Source organism: Bombyx mori, chromosome 20 (genome assembly GCF_030269925.1).
Source record: "Bombyx mori chromosome 20, ASM3026992v2".
NCBI lineage: Eukaryota > Metazoa > Arthropoda > Insecta > Lepidoptera > Bombycidae > Bombyx > Bombyx mori.
The window spans coordinates 10,776,223-10,803,034 of NC_085126.1; the positions used below are offsets into that span (position 1 = coordinate 10,776,223).

A 26,812-nucleotide genomic window follows, 5' to 3' on the forward strand; every position below is an offset into this window, starting at 1 on the left:
CCTCTTGGCTGAGCCTTTGCTCGCCCACCTGTCCTGGTGAAACTGGAAAGGCCTTCGGGCCACCAGTAAACTTTCAATCATAAAAAAAAAAAAAAAAAAAAGACGCCAAGAACAAAAGTTTGACAATAAATAGTATGCATGCGTGTGTGCGTCAAGTACATGGGATGCAGTGTGTGTAACGTTTTCTTTATTGATTTAATGTATCTTATAAGTATTATTTTAAAAAAATATTAGCATTGTGCACTTCCTCTCTATATTCTCTATAAGTGTGGAAAATTTCATACTCCTCCGTCCGCTCAATTTTCGTAAAAAGGGATACAAAGTTTTTGCTTCACGTATTAATATATAGATACATGAAATTTGCTATCCTCGGATGCTTGCATTATTACTAAAATATGCAAAAATAGCAGACCGAATCTGATGAGATTTGGCACAAAGATAGCTTACAACTTGCATTAACACTTATATATTTTTTCGGGTCGTGACCCGGGCAACGCCGGGTATATCTGCTGTGAGAAATACGACAACGCGTTCGCTGGGTCGTGATTTTACAAACACGTACAAACCGTTCTACAAAACGGCTGTTAGTTTATGGGAAAACACATATCCGGGTAAAATACAACGCGTGCTAAAAACAATTTTCCGGGAGTGAAACAGCAGGATGCGCTTAGTGAACGAAAAGTCCTTGGTCTGAGTGAACCCACGGACACAACCCCATGAGTTTCTCCTCGGATCTTCTCAGCGGGTCGCGATTCCGATCCGGTGGTAGATTCTGCGAAGCACTGCTCTTGTTAGGGCTTGCATTAGAAAATTCTCTTGGTTTGAGCACGTGAGCTCACCTACCCATACCAACCCTACCCACCTACTCTAGCCCTAGGAAAAAAGTGAGTGTTGTTAAAAACAAATTCAATGGAACAGAGTCGTAATAACATAACAAAGAACCAAACTAATGATAAGGCGTAATTTTATTTATTAATTTTATCTGTTCTTTGCAGTCATGCGTAGCGGCTTAAAAGGCGGGGCGATCTTTGTACTATACTATAATTATTATTTTTATGTAGAACTTCATGTAGAATCTATATTGGTGGACTTCATGGATAAGGCATTCTCTACCATTCAGACTTCAGAGATTCAGACAACGCCTCTCGAATACTATGACAAAATTGAATCCGTTAAATCAAACCTTCATCATCATTATCAGTTACCTGGGGTCGGCGCAACATGTTTTCTCCTTCCATACTCTTCTATCATATACTATTTCTTCGCTCACTCCCCTCTTACCCATATCGTGTTTCACGCAATCCATCCCTTTCTTCTTAGATCTACCTCTTCCTCTATATCCTTCCACATTCATAGTTAACATTTTCTTACCAACCTCATTAATTTCATTTCGTCTCATCACATGTCCATACCATCCCAAATGCGCACTTCTCAGCTTCTCTGTCACAGGTGCCACTTTCAGACTTCCTCTAACATATTCATTCCGTATTCTATCCATTCTCGTTACTCCACACATCCATCGCAACATTCGCATCTCTGCTGCATGCAGTCGCCTTTCAAATCAAACCTTCATGCAGGAATCAAATTCACTAAGCACGTTCGATATTAAAATGTCACAATTCGCTTCTGTCAAATTATCGACTTATATTACATTACATTAGGATAGAAATTCGCTATTTCTGATTCCTCGGAACGTTGAGAAGTCATTATTTCCTGTTCCAAAATTAATTAAAATAAAAAAATAAAAATTACGGAACGATTCCCTTTAAAAACCGTATGTATGGTGACCGGCAGAAATTGTTTTTACAACCACAACACCCGCCGGCGTGTTTGACCGGCGTATGGCCGACGGAAATTCTTTTATGACGCACGATATCCGGACACGGAACACCGGCTCGCGATACGATACAAAAAGGAACCGGCTCAATTATGAAGAGATGAGATGGGCTATAGATGTGTCAGTGACGGTTTATGTCCCTTTTAAGATAAGCATTTCAAAAGTTTGTGTTGTGTAGCACATGCCTAAGTACATTGAGAAAAATGATCTATATATTACTAGCTGACCCGGCAAACTTTGTCTTACCATATATAAGATTTCTAAGGAATTTCTAGTGTAGAAAAAAAAGTAACTTATTGTATGTGTGTAAGGATGTGGTAAATGAGTGAAAGAGGCACGTAGCGCTGTGAACGATTAGGGAGTATAAAAATAACAAAACCTCATTCAACCATATTCCTAGGTAATGACTCATTATGACAAAAAAATGTCCAAAAATAAAAATAAATGTTAGGGGTATGAAAAATAGATAGTAGCCGATTCTCAGACATAAGAACATGAGAGTTCCACAGAAAAATTAAAATAATAGGTATAACAGTCACTGCTACGGCTAAAAATGCTGATTACTGAGGGATCACTCGTAAGGAATAACTACTTAGGAGGAGTTCAGTGACAAACACACGCACAGAAGAAATATATACATATATAAAGGTGATAAATACAAAACAGTGTGACCAACTTAACATAAAACCGGGTAACGAAATAAAATCACGGAATTCACATAAAACATGCCAAAAATACAACCTTCACTCATACATTGTGGCACATATCGAAGTACGTTTTGTGGCGGCATAAAAATGGGGTACGTCGTATCCGGCGCGGACCCGGATAACCGTGCGAGTGTTGCCAATAAAAAGTGATAAAAACGGATATGGAGAGGATAGCGTCCCTTCGTTGAAAGGGTTAACCGTTTTATTTTCTGTTTCACATCGGGTTTTTTTTTTTTTGCGCAATCGTTCGGGTTTGATTTTAACCGGTGCTGTTGGCTGGTCTACGTAAGTGTAGTCTACACGGATAAAAACACCGTGCATTTTTTATGGAATACCGGTAAAATCCTGCAGTAAGCGCCAATTTTTCGAAATAGACAGAGAGAGACAGAGAGAGTATTCTTTATTGTACACCAAAACAATAAATAAACAATGCGTTATACATTAAATACAAAAAAGGACAATTGGCAGTTTTGTCGCTAAGAACGATCTCTTCCAGACAACCATCAGGTGGACAAGAATCATTTGGAAACGAATTACGCGCGGTGTACCTATCCAATATATACACATACACACATTCATACACAAATACCATAAATATTCTATTCTATTCTATTCTATCAGCCCATGGACGTCCACTGCTGGACGTAGGCCTCCCCCAAGCGTCGCCACCAAGACCAGTCCTGCGCTGCCTGCATCCAGCGGATCCCCGCGAACCTCAATAGGTCGTTGGCCCACCTTGTGGGAGGCCTACCCACGCTACGTCTTCCAGTACGCGGTCGCCACTCAAGAACCTTCTGGCCCCAACGGCCATCCGTTCCGCGAGCAATGTGTCCTGCCCACTGCCACTTCAGTGTCGCAATCCTTTGGGCTATGTCGGTTACCATGGTTTTCCTGCGAATCTCCTCATTTCTGATTTGATCTCGCAGGGAAACTCCGAGCATAGCCCTCTCCATTGCTCTTTGGGTGACCTTGAGCCTTCTCATAAGGCCCATTGTGAGCGGCCACGTCTCAGTGCCATATGTCATCACTGGCAACACACACCGGTCAAAGACTTTCGTCTTGAGACACTGTGGTATTTGTGAAATAGTAGTCCGAGTTGTAGTCCGATAGAAAATAAAAACTTCTACATCATATCTTAAGCAATGTGGCACATGTGGTTTAAAAAGCTGTGAATGTTCCTTAAAAGCGCTAATTATAAAATACAATCACATACACAAGTTTCTCGACATGCCGAGCGTACAGTTGGTTCTGGATGTTTTAAAAGCTGTATTTAAATCAAGTTTGTGCGCATGTTTTTTTGTTCTCGACCTCTAGACTTGAATCTAGACTGGTGGTAGGACCTCTTGTGAGTCCGCGCGGGTTGGTACCACCCTGCCTATTTCTGCCGTGAAGCAGTAATGGGTTTCGGTTTGAAGGGTGGGGCAGCCGTTGTAACTATACTGGGTCCTTTGAAGTTATATCTCAAGGTGGGTGGCGCGGTTACGTCGTAGATGTCTACGGGCTCCAGAAACCACTTAACACCAGGTAGGCTGTGAGCTCGTCCACCCATCTAAGCAATAAAAAAAATCAAAATAAAAAAATCAAGCAGCCATCAATTCAAATTTACAACAAAACATAAACCATAAAAGCATCTCTGCCAAATTGCAATAAACTGTTGTATAACTCAAGCTAAAAAAAAAATATTGCATACATTGCGCCAGGATTGGCTCTTAAATCTTATTTAACTACAACGCACAGACAGACACGGAGAGTAACAAAAGCATTAATTCCGTGCTAATGATAAAAGTCGGGGCGGAGCGCAGTTATCGGATTCACAGTTGGATAAATTTAACGGCGCCATTTTGAATTTACGCCCAAAGTCAGATTCGAACCGGTCAGGTCCGGCTCATGACCGGGTAATGAGACGGAAACCGGCTAACGTGAATATGGTTTAGCTAACCGCATGAATACATGTAAAATCCGCTTTTCTGTGAAACTTAGCGGAAATAGATTATATTAATTGTTTTCCGTAGATTGTGTTATTCGTGAAATTGTAAGCGAAAACATTTCGTTCTAGTAATCTGTGAATATTATGTACATTAGACAGATAATGTGGAACTTTTTGGCGGGAACGCGAGGAGTGAAGTTGTGTGATTTTGTTTTATTTTGTCTATTTAGTGTTTATTCAGGTTTAAATGTGTAATAACGGTGGTTTATTAACTGTTTAATATCTGTGAAAGTGCGCAAATGTTGTAAAATGAAACAAAGCCGCTGGACGTAACTTCTCGGGATCCTCCAAAAAGTCCACTGAAAAACTTTCAGTAACAGACCACCATTTTACTGAGATTATATTTCATCTCATATCATCTCATTTATTTCATCCCAGTTGATTAATGTCTCAAATTAATCATCTTCATTTCATTTCACTCCATAATATCATTTTTCATAAAAATAAGAATATAAAGTAAAATAAGACACGACTTAAAGGTCTCAGTAACCAGGTCATAAAAACCCTTAAAAAAAATAACATTAAAAAAAAACTTTAAAAAAAAGTTTTAATTAGTTTGCAATACATGTTATTATAACATTATGTGTTATTTTTTGGCTTAGGTACTCTGCGGCCTAAATCTCTTGATGGATTTGGATACAAATCAGGTGCATTTAAATTGTCTTCGTTCTAAAATTATAAAGTATCTATATGTTTATTTTAAAATGGTGGCAGTGAAGCAGTTATGCTTTCCAGTTTATAAAATTAATATGCACGTATATTACGTCTAAAATCAAAGAAAATATTTTAAATATTGCAAAAGGATCTAAAATAAATTTTGTTACATATTTCTCAGAATTTGCACAGAATTTGAATCACGGCATGGTAGCTTCATAGTAAAAACACCGGGCGCTCTATCCTTTAGGCCTCGACGACTAGCAACTTTCTCCTAAAGCCTTACAACCATAAACATTGCCCACACATTATTTACAATGCAGCCTGCCTCGGGAAATGCGGTTTATCATATTAATATAGAGCGAAATTCGGCTTTCATACATTCTCATAAGTTACACAATGCTTTAATCAAGTTATATGATACGTAGAATGAACATATTATGATTTGTACTTTGCTACATGTATTGTAAGTTCCATAGGGCGATGTTTTTTTTTTTTGATAGGCCCTGTGATGATATTACAATTCACTTTGACAGATATGTGATATAAATTATCTGTAGCTTTGAGGGATGTCGTGGTAACGGTTATTAAGCAAGTTGTACGATACATTTTAAAAGCGAATTATCGGACTTTTTTGGCGGGAACGCGAGGAGTTAAATTGTGTGATTTGTTTTATTTTGTCTATTTAGTGTTTCTTCATGTTTAAATGTGTAATAACCATGGTTTATTAACTGTTTAGTATCTGTGAAAGTGCACAAATGTGGGAAACAAAGCCGCTGAACGTAACTTCTCGGGTGTGCAATCCAAGAAATCCACTGAAAAAATCTCAATAAATAACCACTATTTTACTGAGATTATATTTCATCCTATATCATCTCACTTTATTTCATTTAATTTCATGCCAATTGACTGAGTTTCCTTCGTTGTTTATTATTCATAAAATGTAAATAATTAAAACGGCGAATTATAAAAATCTTATTACTTGACGCTGGCTAATGCACAAGCCGTGCCAGAGCCAAAAACTAAAGAAGAAGAGGAAAGCGAAAAAACAATATCTTATACAACAATTATAATAAAAATAATAGGAGTCTAATTTTAAATGATTAAATTTTGGCGGGCTCTCTGTATCTCTACTACAGATTATAATATCAAATGTGTGTTGAGAATGTTGCCAGTATTGAGATTATAGGTGGACTTAAAATCTGCCGTAATAACTATTGGGATAGGGGACTGGACCATTGAATCTATAGAGCCCACACGGATTGGATCATTCCGCCTACTTCTGCCGAAAAGTAATCTTCGGTATCGCTTTGAGGGGTGAGAAAGCACTTCCCCAACGTTCTAACTAATCTAATAAAGTGAGTTCCTATTTCTTCACATTACGACTTAACTATGAACTCTAATAACTACTGTACAAAAATTCGAACGAGAGAAAACGATTAAATAATTTGGAAGAATTCACATATGATTTGTAATACGGAAACAGAAGCGGATATTTTACATATTTATTCCTATTTATATATCAATGTACTATAGATGGAAAAATCGGTATTTTTTCATTAGTTAACACTGGCACACTATTTTTATTTTAAAAGAAAATAGCTGTACCCACCCGCTTCGCAGGGCATTTAAGATTAACATTATTGTTTCTCACCCCCACAACGATTCTCATCATTAACCCAGTCCATCACTCATATAAATATTAGCCTATCCATTAAGTACATGTATTTTCTACACGCATACTAAGTTTCAAGTCAAGCGGATGCACGGTTCTGTAGTTATAACGGAACATCCGTAAAAACCACTGTAGATTTATATATTAGTATAGATTAATGTCAATATCAGTCAGTCTTCGACTGAGATGACGGTGCTAAGTTCTTTTTTTTTGTTTGTTTAAAATAAGGTTTTAAAGAAAAGATCCACTACATTTTGTTACCCATCCCATAAATATATATTGAAGATCCGGACAAAGGTCAAAGGATATTGAAAAAATTACGTAGTAAATACATTGAAATTGGGTCATAGGTATAGAGCGCATATGGAATATCTCAATTACGGTTAGAGTTTCATTGCAGAGCATATTTCAATTACGTCTTTATTGCGAATTCTGCGGTAAGACGTCAGCGTGCGTCACGTAAATTATTAATTAATTGCAGACGTGCTAATGCTGACGGTAATTGCTGATTAAGTGCCGTTGTGAGTTGATTGAGACAAATTCCGGTGCGAGAAGCCGTAACGTGTATTTCGGGAACCGGATCTAATAATAATTTTCGCGAAATTCCGGGTTCGCATTGCTGTCACCTCTTAATAGTACATTACTTAATAGTACTATATAAAACAATTTAACTGTTTATTTATTATTTTTAAGTAAACTACTACTAATTGAATAAGAACTGTCTGATGAACTCATCTTTGTTTAATACTTCACTATTAAATTTTATTGCCTTTTGTTTATTTCAATTTTACACTAAACACATATTGCAAATTACCCGAGCACAACAATGGCGGAGAATGTTAGGTGCGTGAGAGCAGACGTAGGCACTAACGCGCATGCGCACTTGTCAGTACCCAGGGAGGAAAAGTTAGACTTTCTTCCCTGTACAGCGGGACGAAAACCGAACTTTCGGCGTAGGTAGGAGAATTTTTTTTTATTCAAGTAACCATTCTTCTGAGAAGAATAATTAAGACCAAATATTTGTACTCTACTCTTCTCTTACATACGAAGAGCGTGGTATGGACATGTGAGAGAAGATACATGTGACTAGAAGATGTATGGAAATGGTAGTGCAAGGTAGAGGTCGACCGAAACAGACATGGATGGAGTGTGTGAATGACGATATGATAGAGAGAGGAGTGAGGGTTAAGATGACGGCTGATAGAGAAGAATGGAACAGAAAAATTCGCTGTGCCTACCCCACCTAGTGGGATAAGGTCGACACCAAAAAGGAGAAGAAGAAGTTAGATATTTTTAGAACCATTTAAAATAAATAAAAACAAAAAGGTTACTCCAATGAGTTATCATTGATATTGCATATATGTATATCATGTTTTATGGCGCGTCATTACGCGTACGCAAAATTCACAACAAAACCAATTAATCAAACGAAAGTTAAATGATCACGTTATTAATTCGTTAAGTGTTTCTACATTTATGTTTGCGGACTGTGAAAATCTTACTAAGCATTATGTCAATGTCAGTTAAGTGCGACGCCATTTTGTAAACGCGTTTCGGCCATTTTGATATATTTTTTTCTTTTTTTTTTACCTTGTAGGCAGACGAGCATACGACCCGCCTGATGGTAAGTGGTCACCGTCGCTCATGGACGTCAGCAATGCCAGGGGCAAAGCCAAGCTGCTGCCTACCATTAAGTACTCTCCGCAAGCCTCGTTTGAAGAGGAAATGTCATAGCGCTCGGGAAACACCGTGGAGGGGAGTTCATTACATAGCCGGATGGTACGTGGCAAAAAAGATATTTGGAAACGTACTGTCGATGAACGCAGCGGTTCCAGATAATATGGATGAACTCTGCTTCACGCATAGCCATTCTCCTTATTGCACTAATTCGGTATGATTATATTAAGTCCAAACCATCATGGATAATGTTGGGTAGGGTATCTTGTGAGTCCGCACGGGCAGGTACCATTAAACTGTCTATATCTTCTGTTAAGCAGTAATGTGTTTCGGTCTAAAGGTTAGTGCAGCCGTTGTAATAAAAAACTGTAACTTCGAACTCATGTCTCAAGATTGGTGGCGGTATTTACGTTAATCGGTAACCACTTAACACCGGGTGGGCCGTGAGCTCGTCTAACAATTTTTCTCGTGAAGCAATTATGATTTTGGGTTTGAAGGGCCGGATACTAGTTTTATTACATAGTGAATGAGATTTCGTCCTTATGCAACAAGGGCAGCCCTCAATTTTATACCAAACTAGCTGACCCGGCAGACTTCGTAGTGCCTCAATCGATAAATAAAAGACCTAAACTTTTGTATAAAATAAATTCAAAACAAACAAAAGGAATACGTCCGACGGGGGACACTTCAAAGGAAAAAAAAAGTTATTTTTGTTTATTTTTGAGATTTTCATATTTATATACCTTTTAAACCTTCTCTGGACTTTCACAAATAATTCAAGACCAAAATTAGCCAAATCGGTCCAGCCGTTCTCGAGTTTTAGCGAGACTAACGAACAGCAATTCATTTTTATATATACCTTACATATTATATATACCTTTTCACTGATGGTAGGACCTCTTGGGAGTCCGCACGGGTAGGTACCACCACCCCACCTATTTCCGCCGTGAAGCAGTCATGCGTTTCGGTTCGAAGGGTGGGGTAGCCGTTGTTACTATACTGAGACCTTAGAACTTATATCTCGAGGTGTGTGGCGCATTTACGTTGTAGATGTCTATGTGTTCGGAACCGCAGTAAAAAGTTTAGTTGCAAAGCTGTCATTTATATTTTTATAATTTTTAAATTTTGTTTCTAATGTCAGTAGGAATAAACTGTCAGCCATGAAAGTTGCATCATAATTTTATTTTATTTTATTGTAAAAATCTTCCTCCTAACAAATCCAAAGAAAATATAAATATCTAAATAAGAAACCGTCCGTTACATGGTCCTTCGAGCCGGATACCCAGGAAATAAGGGAAGTGATCAAAGTTTGATATTCAGGACATATTAGTGATGTGTAACCCATTACTCTGTTTTTTGTTTAGATTATTTATATTTATCATATTACAAGCTGGGTTAACTATGTGGTTTGTTTAATGTGTTTTTGTTGGCATTTTTTTGGTAATAGTCACACTTCTAAAATTATTACTTATTTATTAATTATAGGTGCGTACATAATAGTGTGACTGTATAGTTCATTTTAGTTGTCATTATAGTTCATTATTTCAATTGTAACTTCTATCAATGCCAGATTAACTAGCCCGCTTCTGCCCAAATACTTCCAAAATGAGTGAGAAAGAAGAAAAGGAGTTAGTTAAAAAATGAGCTAGTCTAAAAGGCCGATTGACTACATTCAGAAAGTACATCGAGGAATTGAGCGGTACGTTGAATCAGCAACAAGTCAATGAATTGCAATTAAGAATCGGTAAGATCGAATTATTATTTGAACAATATGACGTAGTACAAACTAAAATAGAATGCCTCGCTGACGATTTCAGCTCGCAAAGCACAGAGAGAGAAGATTTTGAATCAATTTATTACAAATCCCTTTCACAGGCTCAGGAGATTCTTTCTCGTAATTCTAAATTGTTACAAACCCAAGTGCATAGTTTTGAGGGTTGCTCTCATGTGAGTAATCATAGCCTGGTTAAATTGCCTACCATTAGTCTACCCAAATTTAATGGTTCATATAGCAACTGGCTGGAATTCCATGACACCTTCAGTAGTCTTATACATTCGAACGAGGCGATAGGAGAAATTAATAAATTTCACTACCTCAGGGCCTCGCTAGAAGGCTCTGCTGCTGTACTGCTTCAGGAGATTCAGTTCTCTGCCAGCAACTATTCTGTGGCGTGGAAGCTGTTATGTGAGAGGTACGATAATAAGCGCCTATTAATTCAAACACACGTTAATAATTTATTTAATATAGACGCAATAAAGAGTGAATCTTCGTTTAATTTAAGACGTTTCATAGATCAGCTGAATAAAAGCCTGAGAGCTTTAGAGTCGCTGGGTGAACCGACTGATCATTGGGACACTCTTCTCATCCACATGATGAGTCGTAAAATCGAACAGAAGACGCTGCGTGAATGGGAAGAGTGCAAAGGTCGTCTTGATAAAGAAAAGCCCATTTCTTTGTCCATATTTCTCGATTTCATTCGTAACCGGGCCGATCTATTAGAAACGATGGAATTTACTCGCTCTAATCTTCCTCACACACAAGTTCAGCCACCATAGTCGCCTAAAGGTCAGAAAATTAAAACATTAGTTTCTGTCTCCGGAACGCAGCCCTCGTCGAGTGGCGGCGCTAGTATTTTTTCTGGTTCCGGTACAACATCGTGCCCACACTGTAAGGGTGAGCATTATTTTTATAATTGCGATAAATTTTTGAGCCTTAATAGTGAGCAGAGATGGGAATTAATTCCTCAGCTCAAGGTGTGTTACAACTGCTTTCGTAGTGGTCATTATTCGAATCGCTGCAGAAAAGGTGGTTGTACTTTATGTAAGCGTAGGCATAATACGCTGCTGCACACCTATTCTAATAATAAACAGAGAATTAATCACCCCGCTCCTAAGCGTGACACTACGGCAATCGCCTCCGCCATCCAGCCTGAACCTCCTGGTAACCACGGCCTAACGTTAGCCACGTATTCTGCCGCCGCACCTTCAGAGATTAGTAAAGATGGTATGTTTGCGACGGCTCTCGTTAAAGTTGTCGATAGTAATGGTCACGAGCACATCATACGTGCTCTTCTGGATTGTGCGAGTTCGTCTTGCATAATTAGTGAGAAAACGGGTCGCTTATTGAATGCCAAGTATATTGATATAGATAAACCTATTTTCGGCATCGATAAGACTAGAACTAACACTTCAAAAATGTGTTATGTTTCTTTCAGTTCACGCACTGAAAATTATTCCAAAATATTCTTCTTTGTTATGTATTGCCGTCCATAACTGACGACGTGCCTTGCCATTCATTTGATGTTTCGCATTTAAATATTCCCGCTAATATTATTTTAGCCGATCCCCAATTTTATAAGGCGTCAGAAATTGACATGATAATTGGATCTAATATCTTTTGGGATCTGCTCGGGACGCGAAAGATCAATCTGGGAGATAACATCTCGATCCTCTGGGAAACTCGACTTGGCTGGTTGGTGGTTTCCGGGAATCTAAGTGATGGTCATGAATATGCTCCCCTAATGTGCAACTTTACAAAACTTACAGACATTTCTCAAGATCTTGATCTCGGCGTTGATGACACTCAGAACTTGCTGTCGCGGTTCTGGCAGCCGAAGGAAGTTGGCCTTAAGTCATCATACTCCGAGGAGGAACGAAAATGTGAAGAACATTTCGTTAAAAATAGGAAACGTCTAGCTGATGGTCGTTTTTGTGTGCGTGTACCCTTAAAACAATCTGCGGACTGCTTAAGTGACGGACAGCTCTAGTTACCTGGCCACAATAAGCAGATCGGCCTTAAATGCAGTGACAAGAAGATCTCAGAGATCATCATTCACGACTTCTACGTGAATGATCTCCTCACGGGGACTCATTTCAGGAGGCGTTGGACATTAAGAAGAAAGTTGCCGCCGCAGAGCTCGCCTCCGCCAGGATGCCTCTGCGCAAGTGGAAGTCCAACGATCCTCTACTCTGTCTTACCGGTGATCCGTGCAACGATAGTTCATCCCTCAGTTCAAATATTGGATCCCTTGAATCGTGTAAGACATTAGGCCTCAATTGGCAGACAGCCACAGATGAGCTTTCTTTCTCTGTCGATTCGTGTGAAGGCTCGCCTTCTACGAAACGCTCTATGCTTTCTGTCACTGCACGTATTTTTGATCCCATGGGGTTAGTTTCTCCCTGCATCGTTCCTATTAAAATACTATTGCAGCAGCTATGGGTTCATAAGTTATCATGGGATGAAGAGCTCCCATTTGAAATAGTAAAAATTTGGGATAATATAATTAAAAGCCTTCCGCTTTTAAATAATTTGCGCATCCCTCGCCTTATTGTTTGCGAGGCTTATACTTACGTGGATCTCCACGTTTTTACAGATGCGTCGCAAAGCTCCTATGGTGCTTGCCTTTACGCGCGAAGCGCGAACGTGTATGGACGAATCAAGGTCTCGTTACTTATGGCCAAGAGTAAAGTGGCTCCATTAAAGCCAACGACGATTCCTCGGTTGGAGTTCTGCGGGGCTCTGGTAGGAGTGCGCCTCTATGAGAAGGCTATTGATTTCGGCCGATTCTCAAACCTATCTGGACTAAAACGTACTGTAGCCTATGCATTGAGATTCATAAATTTATGCAAAAAGCTATATCCACAAACCAGCCATTTAAGCTCTAAAGAGCTACAGAACGCTTTGAACTTGATTATTAGGAAAGCTCAGTCTGAGTCGTTCGTCGAATACAAGCTCCTAACTCAGGGACATTCGTTATCTCCTAAAAGTCCCCTCAACAAGTTCAATGTCTTTCTTGATGACGCTCAAATTATGCGTGTTGGTGGCAGGTTTGGAAACGCGTCGGAGTTTTCGTATGAGAAAAAATATCCTATAATCCTACAGTCCACTCACATTCTCACAAAACTCGTATTCAAGGCTGAACATATTAAGCTTATGCACGCTGAACCCCAACTATTATTAGCTTCTATAAGAGAAGTCTACTGGCCTATTGGCTGTCGCAATTTGCCCAAGGCCACTTACCATAATTGTATAAGATGTACTCGCATGCGAGCACAAACAGTTTCTCCTCTTAAGGGAAATTTACCTGTGTACCGCTTCACTCCTGATCGCCTGTTCGAGTGTGTAGGCATCGACTATGCTGGACCCATCTCGTCCGTTAACCGCCTTGGTCAAGGTTGTAGAATCGTTAAGGTCTCCATCGCGATTTTTGTATGTTTCAAAACAAAGGCGATCCATATAGAATTAGTAGGTGATTTAACCAGCAATAGTTTTCTCTCTGCGCTACGCCGGTTTGTATCGCGGAGAGTTAAGCCTACTCATATATATTCGGACAATGGTACGTCATTCGTCGGTGCGTATAAATCGGTACATTCTTAAAATCCAATTGCAATTCTTTGTCTGATGCTTTGATCGAAGAAGATATTAACTTCCACCTGTGTCCACCATACTCTCCTCATTTTGGGGGTCTTTGGGAGACGGGGGTTAAATCTATTAAATTCCATATGCACAGAGTATTGGGAAATTGTAATTTAACTTATGAGGAATTGATCACTGTCCTAACGCAAATCGAAGCAATATTGAATTCTCGGCCGCTGACTCCACTATCAAGCGATCCCGATGACATGATGCCGCTTATCCTGGGCATTTTCTCATTGGCCAACCCCTTACTGCAATGCCTGCTGCTGAGTACAAGGACTGCCGACTAAGCCATCTCACCAGGTTCCAGCGGTTAGAGCTTATGCGACAACATTTTTGGGCCAGATAGTCAAAGGAATACATTAGTGAGCTGCAGCAAAGAACAAAATGGCGCACCAATCAGTCATCGCTGAAGTTTCACAGCCTGATTGTGGTGAAGGAAGACAATCTTCCGCCACTTAAATGGAGACTGGGCCGCATAGTAGCTGTCTATCCAGGGTCCGACGGAGTCAACCGGGTCGCAGACATTCGTACTTCAAGCGAAGTCATCAAGAGGTCGTTTAATAAGATTTGTCCCCTGATTGCGGATTAGTTTTGGGTTGAAAGGAAACCTTTCAACATCCGGGGACATGTTCGGAACCGCAGTAAAAAGTTTAGTTGCAAAGCTGTCATTTATATTTTTATAATTTTTAAATTTTGTTTCTAATGTCAGTAGGAATAAACTGTCAGCCATGAAAGTTGCATCATAATTTTATTTTTTATTTTATTGTAAAAATCTTCCTCCTAACAAATCCAAAGAAAATATAAATATCTAAATAAGAAACCGTCCGTTACACTATGGGCTCCAGTAACCACTTAACACCAGGTGGGCTGTGAGCTCGTCCACCAACCTAAGCAATAAAAAAAAACCTATATAGATGAAGGATGAATTATAAGCCCGTGTGCTCAGTTATACCAACAAAAAATACAATACTTTCTAGGCTAATCTGTACCGAGAGGGCTGGTGGTCGTGGCGCCGACGACCGCCGGTCCGGCGTCCCGAGGGGGAGGGTGATGGGAGAGATGTGCTCCGCACTAAACGCTTCACTTTCCCCCCTTTGCCTTTGCATGGGTTCTGTCCCATGCGAGGTTCGGACGCGGGTTGTTGAGCGACAGGAGGTTTTAGTCAGTTCGACTCCGACATGCCCCGCCTTCCATCCCCAGGGGAGGGCGGAAGTCCGGCGATTTCCTCCTGACCAAAAAAAAAAAAAAAAAAGGCTAATCTGTGATATCTTGACCCAAAGCTATTCTACGTCTAAGATAAATACCCATAATACATTTGGGTTCAGTGAATTCAGCATTTAGTCCTGCCTCCGGTGTTTGTTTCCATATCTGTTTCAATAAGGCAAACTGGACGTAATCCAAATTAAATTTCCGCTTATACTAAATCATCTCCCAGGTTGTTTACACTTGGACGCTGTCCAGATTGGGATAAAGGAGTACTCTATATATTACCTACCCTTTAACGAATTCAATTTTTTAGCTTAGGCATGGAAACGTTCATAGACTATCCGGTCATAAGTGGTTAACAGAGGTAGATAGCACAAAGTAAATGCTGCCATATACATTGATACATAAAGTCGAATTCACTGTGTGTGTTATACAGTGACAGTCCTACCCTACATTATAGAATCGAATGGCTACTCCTCTTCAGAATAAGTTTTTATTTTTTATGGCATATGGGTGGACGAGCTCACAGCCCACCTGCTGTTAAGTGGTTACCGGAGCTCGTTGACATCTATAACGTAAACGCCGCCTCCCGCTTTGAGATTTAAGTTCTAAGATCTCAGTATAGTTACAACGGCTGCCCCACCCTTCAAACCGAAACGCATTGCTGTTTCACGGTGGGCGGTAGTACCTACCCGTGCGGACTCACAAGAGGTCCTACTACCAGTAATTACGCAAATTTTAATTTTGCGGACATTTTATGACACGATGCTATTCCTTCACCGTAGAAGTCAAGCGTGAACATATTTTGTTAAGTACGTATTTCATTAGAAAAATTGGTACCCGCCTGCGGGATTCGAACACCGGTGCATCGCTAGATACAAATACACCGGACGTCTTATCCTTTAGGCCACGATGACTACTAGATCTAGATTACTGATCCCTAATGCGGACTCAGCACACCGCCACCAGTAATTATTCAATTCTATTCGTAATACACAATGTTATCGCCATCTGAAGAATTATTTGAGATGATTCCATCATCTCGTTTTTACTATCGCACCGCCCGCCACCGGAGTAGAGTTCATCCATACTACCTGGAGCCACTGCGTTCATCGACAGTGCGTTTCCAGAGATCTTTTTTGCCACGTACCATCCAGCTTTGGAATGAGCTCCCCTCCACGGTGTTTCCCGAGCGCTATGACATGTCCTCTTCAAACGAGGCTTGTGGAGAGTATTAGCGGTAGGCAGCGGCTTGGCTCTGCCCCTGGCATTGCCCCTGACATCCATGAGCGTCGGTAACCACTCACCATCAGGTGGGCTGTATGTCCGTCTGCCTACGAGTGCAAGAAAAAAAATATGGTAATAAGTTATAAGTGCGTATTTAAAAGTTAGCCGACAAGTAAAAGCTTGCAATTTCTAAAACTACAATCAACATACGCTTACCCGCAAATTTCACACATGCGTTTCCACAAACAACATCGCGATACGTAGCGTTGTTCCCGCGATAACAAAGTGGCCGGGACGTATTTTGGGACGACAATTTCCAGAGTAAAATTTCGAGCTTAGATAAGCTGCCGTTCTGATAATTACCGTTACACAGGACCGGATCTAGGGAGAACGGAAGTATAGCTTAAACGGCCGGTTAAGAAAGGTTGTTTTTATATTGTTCAGACAGTGGTTTAAATTGCTCGATTGTGTATTTTTTTTTATTGCTTAGATGGGTCGACGAGCTCACAGCCCACCTGGTGTGAAGTGGTTACTGGAACCTATAGACATCTACGACGTAAATGCGCCACCCACCTTGAGATATAAGTTCTAAGGTCTCAAGTATAGTTACAACGGCTGCCCTACCCTTCAAACCGAAACGCATTACTGCTTTACGGCAGAAATAGGCAGGGCACGTAGGGTACCTAGTCGCGCGGACTCGCAAGAGATCCTACCACCAGGAACAAAAGTATGGGTAAAGGTTCATTGTGAATGCTGAATTTGTATTACTGACTAGATCTACGACGAGATACCCGAGGTGGTGGATCTACCGTAGAGACACGTGAAGTACGTGGCACCACTCCCTCCCTTTGGTGAAGGAAATTGTCACTGTTGCAAGACGCGGGTTTAAGTGGTTTAAGTTTACTAGACCGCTGAGGTTAACTATTCACTAGAGCGTCGAGATAGGGGGGGCAACCACGGTAACACTGTAACCAGCCGACAAATTCTTCTAGGAGGATCACTGGTGGTAGGACCTCTGGTGAGTCCGCACGGGCAGGTACCACCGCCCTGCCCATTTCTGCCGTGAAGCAGTAATGCGCTTCGGTTTGAAGCAGGGGCAGCCGTTATACTGTATAAACTGAGACCTTATAACTCATATCTCATGGTAGGTGGCTGCCTTTACATTGTAGATGTCTATGGGCTCCGGTGACCATTTATCAGGTGGGCAGTGAGCTCGTCCATCCATCTAAGCAATAAAAAATAAAATAAGTGTTGATCCCATAGTGAGGAACCATTCTCGCAGACTCTGCTATCTCGTGAGGACTGCGAAGCCACTGTCTGGTCAGCGTATTCTAAATCAAAATCAAACCGTTCCAGAAATGAATCCAAATACGACCCTGCTTCGTGACTCTCAAAACGTGGAGCCTCAAAATGCTTTGAGGCGTAACATGGGAGCATTTTACTCCCATAGCTTTTGTTCGTAATTCGGAGATTTTTCGGAGATTGTTTGAGAGTTTAAAAATTTGCGACGTCATTTTGAAGCGTGGTTTTTGAGGCACCCGTAGCATGAGACACTTGGTGTTACTAGTCACGTGTTCAACGATAGATTGACTCTTCTTTTTTTTGCTTCAGAGTCGGTATCTTCATTTCGGAAATTCGTATCTAGCTTTTTTTTATTACTTTTTGTAGGCAGACGAACATGCAGTCCCCGGATGGTAAGTAGTTACCGTCACGCATGGACGTACGCTATGTACCACTGAGTACCCTCCACAACCCTCGTTTGAAGAAGGACATGTGATAGCGCTCGGGAAACACCGTGAAGGGGAACTCATTCCTTAGCCGGATGGCACGTGGCAAAAAATATTTTTTTTTTATTTTTATTTTTTATTGCCTAGATGTGTGGACGAGCTCGCAGTCCACCTGGTGTTAAGTGGTTACTGGAACCCATAGACATCTACAACGTAAATGCGCCACACACCTTGAGATATAAGTTCCAAGGTCTCAACGTAGTTACAACGGCTGCCCCACCCTTCAAACCGAAACGCATTACTGCTTCACGGCAGAAACAGGCGGGGCGGTGGCACCCACCCGCGCGGACTCACAAGAGGTCCTACCACCAGTAATTACGCAAATTATAATTTTGCGGGTTTGATTTTTATTACACGATGTTATTCCTTCACCGTGGGAGTCTGTCGTGAACATTTGTTGAGTACGTATTTCATTAGAAAAATTGGTACCCGCCTGCGGGATTCGATCACCGATGCATCGCTTCAACACGAATGCACCGGACGTCTTATCCTTTAGGCCACGACGACTTCAAAATCTTTGGAAATCTTGATCTTTGGAAAGCACTGTCGATGAATGCATTGGTTCCAGATAATATGGATGAACTCTGCTCCGATGGTGTCTACGTAGGCGTCTAAATAGATAGGCTTTAAATAATCCTATTCTAGTCCCTCGATGCATTTCTATCGACAATCTCCCATCACTAGTACTAATTGTAATAGTACTTTTCTCTTTTACAGGTAACGTGGCGTCGAATAAAAACTCACGTAATCTGTAAGTGGAACTGCAGAAGAGCTAATGAACGTAGAAGTAAGTATCACTAGAAGTGACATAGTTATTGAGAAAATTATTTTTATTCTCAATATACCAAAAGCTTAACATAAATAAGTTCGTTGATTACTGACTTGAGTTTTGAAATATTTGTAGTAAAAATTATACATAGACATTATTGGCATTGCCTATGCTATACCGAATATTTACTTACAACCTCTAAAGGTAATTCATAAATACAAACGTATCTAAGTACCTGAATTTTTTTTATGTATTTGCAATTTTTATTAGAATAAAAAGAGAACTATTCAGCTATAAACTCAATCAGATGTATCGTCAATATCACTTAGATCACTTAAAACCGTCTCTTCCGATTTCTATAAGATCATCTATCTATTTATTACGAATACATTGTATTGCTTTCTACGAGAGCAACTGCGTTCTTTGAGATTATTTTGTGGTTTGCTAGCTAGCATTTACCGTACAATAATTGCACGGTCGTGGTTCTGAAATAACGTTTTGAACTATGTTTATTATGTCGTGTGGTGAAAGGCTGGTTTAATGGTTCAAGCGATATTTTACAAATTTATCGCTTCTTACATCTTTCTCTTTCTCTTTCTCTTTCTCTTTCTCTTTCTCTTTCTCTTTCTCTTTCTCTTTCTCTTTCTCTTTCTCTTTCTCTTTCTCTTTCTCTTTCTCTTTCTCTTTCTCTTTCTCTTTCTCTTTCTCTTTCTCTTTCTCTCTCTCTTTCTCTTCCTCTTAATTTTCTATTTGGGTGATTTGAAAACCCATTACCCCAGACAGCGTTACTCAATCAACAATATCCAAATGAAAATGTGAAGCGAGATTAAAATTTGGAAAAATTCACATAGTAAATAAACTTATTCAGCCATTTGAATGGGGTAAACTTAATTGAAGTTCAATTAAAAGCATCGAACTGTTGATGTTAGTACCAAATAAAACGTACCTTTGATTACAAATATAAATGTCGCGTATAAAGCGAAATGCCGCTTAAACTAAATAGCCTTTCACTTCTCGATATGGCTCTTCCAGATTTAAAAATACATTTTGTTATATTATCCCTGTAGGCAGACGAGCTTGCACCTGAGCACCTCGTGGTGAATGGTTACCGTCGCCCATGGACGTCAGCAGCGTCAGAGGCAGAGCCAAGCCGCTGCCTATAGCCTAGCATCCTCCACGAACCTCGTAAGAAGAAAGACATATCACTAACAACTCCCCGGGAGGCTAATTCGTTCCAAAGCCCGATGGTACGTGGCTGAAATGATCCCTCCAAACGCACCGTGGACACTTTACATTCAAACAAATTTCCGTTTGCGTAATTTTATCTGAAACACGCGGGGGTAGTAAAACATCTCGTTGACATTAACGAAATGTCACGCGTTTCATTGTATGGTCTCAGTCCTAGCGGGGTGACAACAGTGTGAAAACCACCAGCCCTTTTGGTGATAATTCACAATTTGGAGTGCTCAAGTTATCTCGACATCGAATCAGAAAAACAGGATTGTATCGTTTACTGGTGGTAGGACCTTACTGGGGGTGGTAGGTGCCTATTTCTGCCGTGAAGCAGCAATGCGTTTCGGCTTGAAGGGCGAGGCAGCCGTTGTAACTATACTGAGACCTTAAAACTTATATCTCAAGTTGAGTGGCGGCATTTACGTTGGAGATGTCTATGGGATCCGGTAACCACTTAATACCAGGTGGGCTGTGAGTTCGTCCACCCATCTAAGCAATTAATAAAAAAAAGTTCCAAGAGTTAATTTGCGTTGTTTTATTGTTATCTTAGACGAACAAAAGAGTTGACGTTCGATCTGTCATGGAGTGGTTAGTGGAGCCCATGGACATCAAAACGTGTTTTTTTTCACCGACCTTGAGACACCTTGAGACAACCTTGAGAAAATATCCTCGCGGGCTTATAAAATACCCTAATTACTCTATAGTTTTTTCTCAATAGGATTTTCATTACGAGATTATATTCCTTCATATTGGACGCTGTGGCACGTATAGGTAGGCTGCGACTTCGCTGTACACCTGCTATTGCTGACGTCCATAAGTGAGGGTAATCACTTACCATCAGACGGGCCGTATGCTCGTCTACCTTCTGAGGGAATAAAAAAAAAGTATCTTTATTTTAATGATATCGGCATGCACGGTTTTATCTTTTAGGCCACGACGCTTTAAAAGATTTTGAGTACTAAGAGGGCGTCACTTGTTTGTTTAATTCATATTTCAGTCTGACTCAGGAAGTGGTACCACACATAGCGGTAAGCCGGAACTGCACCCGCGAGAGCGCACATCGCTCTACACGATCAACAGTTTTACCCTCCCGAAGTACTGTTTGCAGACAAAATTAAAGATCTTATCAACTACCCTTTTCGTATAGAACATTTTAATTATTATTTTTTTCGATTTCGCGAATGTCTCTATCAATTTAATTAGATTATTGGCGGTAGGACTTCTTGTGAGTCCGCAAGGGTAGGTACTAGCACCCTGCCTATTTCTGCCGTGAAATAGTAATGTGATTCGGTTTGAAGGGTGGGGCAGCCGTTGTAACTATACCTTAAAACTTATATCTCAAGGTGGGTGGCGCATTTACGTTGTAGATGTCTATGGGCTCCAGTAACCACTTAATAACCAAGTGGGCTGTGAGCTCGTCCACCTATCTAAGCAATAAATAAAAAAAGTTCCAAGAGTTAATTTGCGTTGTTTTATTGTTATCTTAGACGAACAAAAGAGTTGACTTTTGATCTGTCATCGAGTGGTTAGTGGAGCCCATGGACTTCAAACCCTGTATTTTTTCACCGACCTTGAGACACGAGGCCGAAATCTCAATCTCACCCTGCTGGCTGTTCCAGATGTTAAGTGCTTATTTAGGCCCATTCGGGTAAGTACCAACGTGCCATGTCTCAACGGTGGCGACAATCAGTGATTGACTGTGGCCTCTCGTATAGTGGAATTAAAATTAAATCAATAATTAATTTAATCTCGCAAATAAACCACGATGTGTACCTAGTATTGCTTGTAGTGTTTCTATCAGTAGTATTTACATACTCGCCTAGTATTTATTTCGCAAAACAAACTTACTTCAGGAATTATTTGTGAACCAACTAGAGGCTAAAGCGCCGTTGACTCAGTCGCTCTTTAGAATCTGACTTGAACAAATATGCCGATTCCTATGTAAAGTCGAAATAAAACATTAACTACGCGTTTAAGAGGAATTATTATCCCTCAAATATAAATTTCTTCATCTCTTACGTCTTAAAATAATTAATAACAATCCCTTATAAAGCTTGTTGAAAGTAATACAAAACCACGCTAAGTCGACGAAATGGCTGCTATAAATTATTCAAGATGGCGTCGCAAGATGGCGGCGTAAACATGGCAGGCGCTAATGGCGCGCAATTTATTTGATGTGTTTAAGAATAGTGCTTATAGTTTATTTTGTTGCATTTGATAATCTTGTTTATTTAGATTTGACAATATACGAGTAGGTAATACACTTTTTATGTTGCCTGAATGAAATTAAATGTTTATACCAAGTCTTGAAATTTATAATTAGTAATTGAAGACATGAGTGGATGAAGGGGATTTATGTTAAAATTTGTTAATTTTGAGAAAGCGGGCAACAAACTTGTTTCGTACACCGATGGTTCGAATAATATTGCTCCGAATTTGCATTGACATATATCTCAATTCTATGGTAATAACTTTGATGGTACAACAAATTATATACTTACTGATTAAACTTCACAACGTAATACCATATACACCAGAATAGCGCATAAGCATAATATAGCTTTCGTGAAGCAACTGTCCTTGAGCTGTTAGGTCTCCTTTGGAGGCGCTCGGGTGGCTGTTAACGAATCCCACCCCTCCTGGCTGAGACTTTGCTCGCCCACCTGTCCTGGTGAAACTAGAAAGGTCTCAAGGCCACCGGTAACCTTACTTTCTAAAAAAATACAACTTAATATAGTACGATCAATGTACGAAATAGGACGCGCGCGTAGCTTTAAAGGAATTTTTGAAGTTATGCTTCTTTAGGCACGTTATGAAAAATTGATGAGAGTGAAATTTTACGATGCGCGCGCACCGTGACACAAAATTAACAGAAATGAAGTTGCCCGCTAAATCGCTCATTACAATACGACCGACGTAACTTGGCGAGTCTGAATATAGCCGCAGGTGAACTTTCGCGCATGTACACAAATTTAATAAAAATAAAGTATAACTTCTTACGCGTACATAAGTACACGCACCCTTTTTTTTCTACATATGCTGATGAGCCTTGAGAGGCTATTTCAGCTTCTCCTTGACCTGTAGGTGAGCTCACGGGGCTCAAACCGGGACTGTTGCTAACACTGGCCCTAGCAAGAACAGTTCTCTACGCAGAATCTACCACCGGAACGGAAACGCGACCTACTGAGAAGATCCGGCTAGAAACTCAGAGGGCTGTGTCTATGGGTCAATTTACTCGTCGCGCCCGAGGAAGGTGACCGGTGCTTGAGGTACCTAAAAGCACCGTTAATGGATCGGGAGGATCCGTAATGACGTGTACAAACGCTTAATTAATTTTCAGACTATCACCAATAGTCACGGCGCGGCGGCGGAACTTGATCGGGTTTAATTTGTTAAAAAATAATTACGAATCAGCCATATAAATCAAAATTTAATTTATCTATACATATAAATAAAATTGGAGTGTCTGTTTGTAATATTGAAATAACCGCTTTTTATTACACGCATATGAATATATATACCGTACATAGGTACACCAAAATAGCCTTTTTTACAATTTTTGTCTGTCTGTCTGTCTGTTTGTTCCGGCTAATCTCTGGAACGGCTGGACCGAATTTGACGGGACTTTCACTGACAGGTAGCTGATGATATAAGGAGTAACTTAGGCTACTTTTTTTAGACTAGCTTCGCCCCGCGGCGTCCCCCGCGATACTACAATAACCGACGACAGTAACATCGCGGGACTCAGCTATTCAATAATACAATTTAATGTTTCTGAAGCGAAGCGAGGGCGGGTCACTAGTATTAAATAAAAATATTGTTTTAAGGAAAAAAGCAATGAAATCGTTTCGAAAGTGAGATTTATAATGGAAAAGGGTGGTGAACCTTGCTCAAGGTAATTTTATATGAATGTATTAGTATGTATGTAATGTATTAGCGGTTGGCAGCGGCTTGGCTCTGCCCCTGGCATTGCTGAAGTCCATGGGCGACGGTAACCACTCACCATCAGGTGGGCCGTGTGCTCGTCTGCTTACAAGGGCAATAAAAAAATATGTAATTATTTTTTTGCTGTTATAGACAAATCAGCATATGGACCACTTGATGGTCAGGGGTTATCGTCGTTCGTGGACGGCAGCAATGTCAGAGGCAGAGTCAAGCCGCTGCCTACCATTTAATACTCCCCACAAGCCTCGTTTGAAGAAGGACATGTCATAGCGTTCGGGAAACACCGTGGAGGGGAGCTCATTCCAAAGTCGGATGGTACGTGGCAGATTAGACCTCTGAAAGCGTACTGTGGTAGTATGGATGAAATCTGCTCCGCTGTTATTTTTATGGTAAAAAAGAAACGGAGGGGACATCTCAAACAATTCCTCAGAGCACTCTCGATAAAACATAGGCTAGATAAGACAAAAAGAATCAAAGTCCCCGCGTAGACCCAAAGGTTCCAAACGTTCCGTGAGAATGGGGTTATCGACAATTCGAACGGCCATCTTTATGGGGCAACTGAAGGTATCTGGTATTTGGGAGCCCCGACCCAGCGATGAAAGCGGTACTCCATGCAAGGCCGGACTTGTGCTTTATGATGTACATGTCTTTGTCCAGCTTAAAGTACCGGTTCGCTTTGGTTTTTTTTTTTTTGGTTAGATGGCTGAACGAGCTCACAGCCCATAGGCAGCGTGGTGGCACCTACCCGCGCGGACTCACAAGAGGTTCTACCACCACCAGTAAAAAGTTCTCGAAAGTTTCTAGAAGTTTCCCAAAATGCTTTTTTTTTTTTTTTTTTTTTGGTCAGGAGGAAATCGCCGGACTTCCGCCCTCCACTGGGGACGGCGGGCGGAGCATGTCGGAGTCGAACCGACTAAAACCTCCTGTCGCTCAACAACCAACGTCCAAACCTCACATGAGACAGAACTCATGAAAAGGCAAAGGGGGGAAAGTGAAGTGTTTAGTGCGGAGCACATCTCTCCCATCACCCTCCCCCTCGGGACGCCGGACTGGCGGTCGTCGGCGCCACGACCACCAGCCCTCTCGGTCGGCAGGCTATCCGGAGCCCGCCTAGATGGCGCCGGTTAGAGTGAGCTATCCTACGGAATACCCCGCTGGGTCAGAACCAGCGTGGGTCGAGGATAGCCGGCCTTCCATCACCCGGATGCTCTTGCGTAAAACGCGTGCAGAGCAGCTTGCACGACGTCTTCTTAGGTCCCCCTCGCCGGTCCCCAGACCGACATATGAGGGGGACCCGAAACACTTAGAGGGCCAGGGCTTGGGCGAAATCCGCCTCCCTGGCCCCCGCTCGACGGCGGCGGGCTTGCGCGTCTCTAACGCGCCCCGCCGCCTCCTTCTGCGAGATGGTGCACTCGCAGAAGTCGAGCATCGCCTTCCACGACTCGTCGTCGCCGAGCATCGATGCCACAACACTCGGCAACGACAAGTCGTTTCCTATTTTTGCGACGAGGACACGGCGCCACCCCTCCCATGCGGGGCAGGCGACGAGCGTATGCTCTGCCGTGTCCAAGTCGCAATCACAATGGTGGCACTCTGCCGTCGGCTCGGCTCTGATCCGGTGCAGGAACTCACCGAAGCAACCATGCCCAGTGAGAACCTGCGTGAGCCGGAAAGTGAGGCGTCCTCTGTCACGATTCACCCAATCCACAAGGACTGGGCGAATCGCCTCGACGGTCCTACGACCAGCCGAAGGATCGGCCAGCCGCCTGGACCATGATTCCAGCACGGACCGCCGAGATTGGGCCCTCCGCGCTCTGACCACACTGGGGCTGGGACGCGCCACGCCCCGGGCACGAAGGTCAGCCCGCCACTGATAGTCAGTTCCCAAAATGCTGGAACCTAACTTGGTTGTATCTTCCTAAAATAAGCCTCAATATTATTTTGTGAATATGCCTGAATACTGTTACATTATTAATCTTCTTCGTAATTGGGTTCTGCGCACCTACTTACGCGCATTTCAGAGATGAACTCAAGTTTTGCACGTATATATAGACTAGTGGTCCCCGCAGTAGTCGAAATTCGACTATAATTAATTGAAATTAAAAGTTTAAATATTATTATGGTTCTATTGTCAAACACTATTGTACTTCTATAATAATACAGATATTAATATATTCTATATAATACAGATTTCGCCAAGACTACACTATAGATAAATAACATTAAAGACAAACAATATTAATCTATGCTCAATTTGACCACAGACTTTAAAATGTTTGACCATAAATAAAAAGTATATGTGTTGTGTCAAATACATGGTAGTGTGTGAAATGTTTTCTTTATTGATTTAACGTATCTTTTATGCATAATTTAAAAAAAATATTAACATTGTGCACTTCTTCTCTATGTTCTCTATAAGTGTAGGAAATTTCATATTCCTCCGTCCGCGCAATTTTCGTGAAAAGGGGTACAAAGTTTTTGCTTCACGTATTAATATATACTAGAGGTCCCGCAGTAGTCGAAATTCGACTATAATTAATTGAAATTATAAGTTTCAACATTATTATGGTCCTATTGTTACATATTTCACCAAGACTACACTATAGACAAATACTCGTAATATTAAAGATAAACAATATTAACTTATTCTCAATTTGACTACAGACTTCAAGCAATAACAAAAGTTTGA

The 26,812-nt window shown here is 41.0% G+C and overlaps 1 protein-coding gene across 2 annotated transcripts in view; it reads left to right on the forward strand.

Moving 5' to 3' along the window:
- Nucleotides 1-26,812, forward strand: part of LOC105842927 (uncharacterized) — a 239,466-nt gene that overhangs the window by 53,210 nt on the left and 159,444 nt on the right. The window contains exon 2 of one of the 2 annotated variants that reach the window (XM_062674425.1): nt 18,894-18,963. The exons of the other annotated variant lie outside the window; for it this stretch is intronic. The gene's annotated coding sequence lies outside the window, so the exon portion shown is untranslated. The remainder of the gene's footprint in view (nt 1-18,893; nt 18,964-26,812) is intronic. 2 annotated transcript variants of the gene reach the window in all.